This window comes from Clupea harengus, chromosome 13 (assembly GCF_900700415.2).
Source record: "Clupea harengus chromosome 13, Ch_v2.0.2, whole genome shotgun sequence".
Taxonomy (NCBI): Eukaryota; Metazoa; Chordata; class Actinopteri; order Clupeiformes; family Clupeidae; genus Clupea; species Clupea harengus.
The window spans coordinates 27,092,628-27,099,570 of record NC_045164.1 but is presented as its reverse complement, the minus strand read 5'-3'; the positions used below and the strand labels follow the sequence as shown (position 1 = coordinate 27,099,570).

Below are 6,943 nucleotides of genomic sequence, written 5' to 3'. Positions count from 1 at the left end.
AGCAGGGGGTCCATGAATTAAATGGCCCCGACCTTTGCCTGACCACAGAACATAACTACTCATATGAAGTGACGCCAAGACATGACGCCACCACCCCCCCCCACACACACACACACACACACACACACACACACCTCAAACTCTAGCTCCGATGTCAGCACTTCTGCATGTATACTAGTGTGTGTGTGTACAGCAGGGGCGGAGCTTCTGCATTTATACTAGTGTGTGTGTGTGTGTGTGTACAGCAGGGGCGGAGCTTCTGCATGTATACTAGTGTGTGTGTGTGTGTACAGCAAGGGCGGAGCTTGGCTTACGTAACGATGGTTGCAATGACAAGAATCAGAAGTCCTTTTCCTACAGAGATCCTGCAACAATGCCGTTAAGAAGACGTGTGTGTGTGTGTGTGTGTGTGTGTGTGTGTGTGTGTGTGTGTCAATGCCAATGCCCCTCATTGTTCTATCTTGACTTGTTTTGTACTGAACCAAACAGCGGTGGCATAAAGGATGGAGCCCCAACTCAGAAACTATCTCCAGCTTCAGTGGGGCACGTCGTTTAATCAATCTGATGAACCAAACAGAGCCTAACAGAGACCTTGACTATATCAAAGGTTAAAAAACGTTTCAAAAGTGTGAGAAGCTGCATGGAAAAGCAGTGTGGCATGCAAGTTCCTTTTTTAATAGTTCAAAGCGACCGAAGGGACGTGCTGCACTACACACACGAGTCGTGAGATATTCTGTACAAGGGGTGACGGATCCATGTCATTGGTCAAGGAAAGGCTATAGCCTGGTCTGTGAGGAGCTCATACATCTCTCAGTCTTCCATGAGTGTGTGTGTGTGTGTGTCTGTGTGTGTGTGTGTGTGTGTGTGAGCTCATCCATCTCCAGTCTTCTGTGTGTGTGTGTGTGTGTGTGTGTGTGTGTGTGTGTGTGTGCTCATCCATCTCCAGTCTTCCATGAGTGTGTGTGTGTGTGTGTGTGTGTGTGCTCATCCGCTTGTCTTCTGCAGTGTTTTTATCCCTCCCTCTGCAGGCAGCCATGAGTGTGTGTGTGTGTGTGTGTGTGTGTGTGTGTGTGTGTGTGGTGTGTGTGTGTGTGTGTGTGTGTGTGTGTCTCATCTTCTGCAGTGTTTTTCTCCCTCCCTCTGCAGGCAGCCATGAGTGTGTGTGTGTGTGTGTATTTCAGAAGGACAATCCATTGAAATCTTTGATTAAATACACCAGAAAGGGTGATTAACGTGTTTGCTGAACGCATCTCTCAAAGTGATCGTACCAGCTAACACTGCTGACTCCAGAATTTGTTTTCGCTAGCCGTGGGGCGCCCTTTGATACGCCGCTAGTGATTACATACTCCATATCACATATCTTCCTCTATTGGTTTTGTGTGTGTGTGTGTATGTGTGTGTGTGTACATGGGCATATCATATATCTGTCTGCAGTGGAGTGAGTGTGTGTGTAATCTGTCTTTGTGTGTGTGTGTGTTTGTGTGTGTGTGTGTGTGTGTGTGTGTTCTTCTCTTGTAATGTAATTGGAGGCCACTCCTCTCCATCTCTATTGAGGCATTGCCTACTTCCTTTCCCTTTCTCTCTCTCTCCTATTCTCTCTCTCTCCTCTCTCTCTCCTATTCTCTCTCTCTCTCTCTCTCTCTCCCTCTCTCTCTCCTATTCTTTCTCTCTCCCTCCTATTCCCTCTCTCTCTCTCTCTCTCTCTCTCCCTCACCCCCCTCCTCACTCTCACACACACCCTATGAGTGTGTGTATTGCTGCTGGTAAAAGGTCTTCTCTTGGCTCAGTGGAAAATGGGTGACGTGCTTTTCTCCTAATGCAGAACATGTGGATCCCATCTGGCTGCTTTCACTCGAGAACATCGCACTGCTTAAATGAGAGAGGGAGCGATTGAGGGAGAGGGAGGGAGGGAGGGAGGGAGAGAGGGAGAGGGAGAGAGAGAGAGAGAGAGAGGGAGGGAGAGAGAGGGAGAAGAGATATGAAGGAGAAGAGAGAGGAAGGAATGCCAGGCTGACTGTTCCACACCCCCCCCCCACCCCATCACCCATTTGGTTCTTTTTTTCCTTTCTTTTGTCCCGCTCCTCTTCCTGTCTCCCTCTCTCCCTGCTCTGACAGGAGCTGGATGTAGTGTGTGTGTGTGTGTGTGTGTGTGTGTGTGTGTGTGTGTGTGTGGTGCTTTCTCTCCCCGCCACTCGCAGCTGCAGCCAGCCTCTATCGAGGCACTGTCATTCACACCACGCTACCTGACACACACGTCTGATAGCTTTAATGTGTCTGGCTGTGTGTGTGTGTGTGGAGAGGGGGTGCCTGTGTGTGTGTGGAGGGGGGGTGCCTGTGTGTGTGTGTGTGTGTGTGTGTGTGTGTGTGTGTGTGTGTGTGTGTTTTGTTATTGTATCATGGGGTTATGGGTTCAACATGATCTGTGTGTGTGTTACAGTGTGCGGTTGTACATGAGCGTGGTGTCAGATTTTCCATAACCAGCCTTCTTTCCCACTCTGTGTGTGTGTGGGTGGGTGTGTGAATAGATGTTGGCCCTGGCTATCAGCAGCACACTAGCTGTTATGAAAACTCTGCTTTTGGGGTTATAAATAGTTCGAGGTCTCTGCCCTCACAAACTCCATTCCGTCTTTTGTCTACAGTAAGCCGACTATTCACAGCAACACACACACACACACTCTCTGTCTCACACACACACACACACACACACACACACACACACACACACACGGCCTGCTGTTTCAGTGCCACTGGTGTGAAGACTAGTTTCAGTGGAGGCCTGGTGAGCTGAGTGATTACATAAGGGAGCGTTTGGAAGGGCTGTGTGAGCGTGTACACTTGGGATGCTCCGAGTTTGATCAGCCTCTCTTTGAAGTCGGGCTATTTATACACGCAGTAGCAGTACTGGAGGATGGAAGTTCAGACGGTGAAACTGTGGGTGTACTCACAGCCCTTACGGTTCAGACGACCCAGAACATAGGGAATTGCCCGATACACACACACACACAACTCCGATTTTTAAAATCTCTTCTGTGAATGTTCCTCTCCCTCTCTTCTGTTGTCTGTTGGTGTTGCTATGACGCCGATATACTCAAAGTTCTGTTGTCTGTTGGTGTTGCTATGACGCCGACACTCAAAGTTCTTTTTTTTTTTTTTGTCTTTCTCGTTCCTATAGGCCTGGAAGAGCGCCCCCACATGGCAGGGTCAGAGATTGCTATGTTCCGCCGCTACTCCAGAAGGTGAGTACACGTGTGTGTGTGTGTGTGTGTGTGCAAGTGCGTGTGTGTGTGTGTGTGTGTGTGTGTGTGTGTGTGTGTGTGTGTGTGTGTGCGTGTGTGCGTGTGCGTGCGTGACCGAAAGACAGACAGTAACTTGAGATTCATTTCAGCTTAACAGCAGTGGGCTATTGCGTACCGTAAACCTATGCAATTACGTGGGTGCTAACACCTAGCTAACACGCCTTGGACTCTCCTACTCCCTGTTTGATGAGCAATACATATCTGACAAGGTGCAGGGCATTGAATCTCTAACAGCAAGTGCTATGCTATTCAAATATGAATCAGCCATCATGTTCAAAATGAGTTGGTCTCCTTTCATTGTGTGCAATGCACTTTATGGAGATAGATCTATGGAGTCATCCACCACTCCTTCCCCCCCCGAAGAGCATCTGTTGTCTCTGCCTTCTCTCCATACCAAGAGATGGCAATCAAGACTCTCTTCACTAGTGGTACATTGGTGGTGGCCATGGGAACCTACATTTTAAAGAGCATCACAAAGCGTGTGACCTATTTTCAGAGGTGCTGAGATATTGGGGAAAAAAAGACACCTAGTGTGTGTGTGTGTGTTCGTGGCCAAGACTTCTGCTAGCTACAGAGAGGTAATTAATTAAAGCATTCGTCAGTTATTTTATTATAGTTTGGTTACTAAGTAACTTAGTAAGTATGTCAGTTCACACCCGGCATTAGAACGCATCTCCTCCTCAAGTTAGCAGTAGTTCATCAAGTTGTAGCTCCATATTACACTGTAATACTCTATTACAATAATAATAATAATAATAATAATAATAATAAAACTTAAAAAGAATAACAATAGCTCCATATTACACTCCACTATTAAGTTTAATTTTCCTTGGCATTTAAAGCTTGGTAAAAAAAAAACTCCAGCTCTCTCTATTTCTCCGTTGAGTGTGTGTGTGTGTGTGTGTGTGTGTGTGTGTGTGACAGAGAGGGGAGGTGGGGGGGGGGGGGGGGGGGGGGGGGGGGCTGTTGAAGGCAGAGTGAGTGTGTGTGACGGAGAGGGTGGGGGGCTGTTGAAGGCTGAGGCAGCGGGAGCACAGTGGTGCTGATTTGAACTGAAGTGGATTTTAATGGCGCTGTCATTACAGCAGCACGACCACAGCAGACGGCCCAGATGAGAGAGGACCTCCTTCACTCCCCCCCCTCCTCCTCCACTCCCCCCCTCCTCCCGTCCTCTCTCTGGCTCCTGTCTTTCTCTCAAGTATAGAGGTTAAGTGTGAGGTCAGTGGAAATGTGATGACTCCGCTGGTGGATCCAGCCTTCAGGCAGAGGAGCAGAAAATCACCCCGCAGCAGAGCTTTAATGCCTTTCTCCAATCAGGGGAATCCCCCTCCTCCTCCTCTCTCTCTCTCTCTCTCTCTCTCTCTCTCTCTCTCTCTCTCCGTCAGCCCGGCCCAGCCCAGCCCGTGGTGCCGCTGCCTCGCTCATTCGAGCGGCTGTATTAATTACCTCATCTCCTTTTTGTTCAAAAAAGCGGGCAGCTAATTAGTCGAGCACGTGGCCGGAACACTAAAACTGGGAACCGAGCCGTGATTTCCTCCTGATGGGTTCTACACTCTAGTCTGCTAGTCTGAATCATTTCTGGGTCATCGCGGCAGTTTAAAGATTCTTGCTTTTTTCAGCTGAGGCATTTTCGGGTTTCTTTCTTTCTTTCTTTTTGCTGTGGCCCGTGGGAAAGCTCAGGATAGAGGGACGGAGTTGGACACAGCTCACTGTCTTCAGGACGGGGCGGTGACGTGTGAGGCCAAGGAGCTTTGCTAACATCTAATTGGTGAAAAGAAGTGGTTGGCTGCCTTCAGGTGTGTGGGGGGGGGGGGGATACATTGCCCACGGTCCAGCTCCCTTATACTGACCTTTGACCTTTAAACAAGATATCATACCAGAGACCAGTAACGCAGTCACACACGTAAGATAAATTTGAATTATCAAATGAAGTATATCAAATGAAAAAATCAGTCAGAGACAGCAAGTTAAATTCACGTGGGAAATGTAAAGCCAGACGAGAGAGCAAGTTAAAACTGGGACAGAGGGCTATGAGAAAGGGCAGCGAAAAGAGAAATCCTAAGTGGTCAAGTCCGTGGCGCAGATAAAAGAAAGCTTTCAGACGATAGATGTGTCAGCAGATTAAAAACAGAAGTTCTGAAAGTGGAAAATACCACAAGAATCATGTGTTATTTACTATGTGCAGAGTGGACGAGACAGTATGTCACAATCTTAAGATCGATAGATGGGCGTCCCAGGGGCCCAGAGTGACATCACAGGATTAGGCCTTAAAAGTTTGAGCATCCCCTGTATCAGATCAGAATGCATTCTCCAGCTTGCTTGACTGTACTTGATTGTCTGTTGGGGCGAGTTGTATTGTGTCAGTATCTACCAGTAAAACTTATCTTGTTACAACAAATTGCTTCGTATGGTGGTTCCTCTCCAAAACAACACGCAAGAGTGAAAATAACTCTTACACACATCACTGGCTCTTCAAGTCAGAGATGCCACTGGTCCCTGGTCCCTGGTCCCTGGCCTTCAGAAGCTTCTAGCGTAGTCCCAGCCCCTTCCAGGTCATTATGAGCATGTAGATCAGCTCAGGCCACCGTGCTGAAGACCCCGAGGCTCGTTAAGGCCGTTAACGACAGCTAATGAGCTCTCTAATGAATCCCAGGGCGTAATGAGGGTCGTGCCAGGCAAGATGAGAAGAGAGTTCCATGGGTTGGTGCTCTGAGACCAGCGCTGCATGAAGGGGGGGGGGGGGGGGTCGGGGAGGAGAGGCTGCAGGGGGAATGAGACCGGATGAGGGGGGGTTGGGGTGCTGGGGTGACTGCTTGGAGATGAGCTCAAAGGGTTAAAGGTCCCCCAGCCTCTCTGCTCACTGGACACGGATGATATCTGATGCCTGGTCGCTGCGTTCAGGCAGTCCACCCCCCCCCTCTCTCTATATTTTTCTGCTTTCGAGGCGATGCGGCAGAGCCTGTCAGCGCACGGCCACTTTCCACTGACTGAGCTTCACCGGCGCGGCGTACCGAAGATCAGGAGAGATGTGGCTGTCATGTTTTCCTTCCTTTTCCCCCCCTCATAGTGTGTGTGTGTGTGTGTGTGTGTGTGTCCTGCCCACCTCTCACCGCTGATTGATTCACAGGTCCACATGCCTGTGACAGTGCGACACGCGTGTGAGTGATGAGACGTTTCCCCCCTCTGCAGCAGTACAGTATATGTGTGTGTGTGTGTGTGTGTGTGTGTGTGTGTGTGCGCGTGTGTGTGAGGGAGATCTATAGTCCTCGGTCCTCTCCTGCTGGTGTCGGCATCATAGCAACACTGCCACCTAATGGAAGCCTCCCAACACACACACACACACACACACACACACACGTCCCGTCCGTCTCATTACCATACCCTTGCCAGCGCCAGAATAAATACAGCCCTGCATTGCACCTCTCGAGCTCTCACAGTGGTTTCATACTGCCCAGGGACACGACACATCACACACACACACACACACACACACACACACATGTGCCCAGGACCACACACACACACACATGTGCCCAGGATCACACACACATACACACACACACACTCATGTGCCCAAGACCACACACACACATGTGCCCAGGATCACACATCACACACACACACACACATGTGCCCAGGACCACACA

General features: G+C 49.4%; 1 protein-coding gene and 1 long non-coding RNA gene across 2 annotated transcripts in view; both read left to right on the top strand.

Moving 5' to 3' along the window:
* The first annotated feature begins 1,046 nt into the window (after positions 1 to 1,046).
* Positions 1,047 to 6,943, top strand: part of LOC116223129 — an 18,128-nt gene continuing 12,231 nt past the window's right edge. The window contains exon 1 of the long non-coding RNA XR_004164924.1: positions 1,047 to 1,079. This is a non-coding gene — a long non-coding RNA (uncharacterized LOC116223129). The remainder of the gene's footprint in view (positions 1,080 to 6,943) is intronic.
* Positions 2,931 to 6,943, top strand: part of mcu (mitochondrial calcium uniporter) — an 11,922-nt gene continuing 7,909 nt past the window's right edge. Inside the window, exon 1 of the mRNA XM_031578627.2 lies at positions 2,931 to 3,236. The gene's annotated coding sequence lies outside the window, so the exon portion shown is untranslated. The remainder of the gene's footprint in view (positions 3,237 to 6,943) is intronic.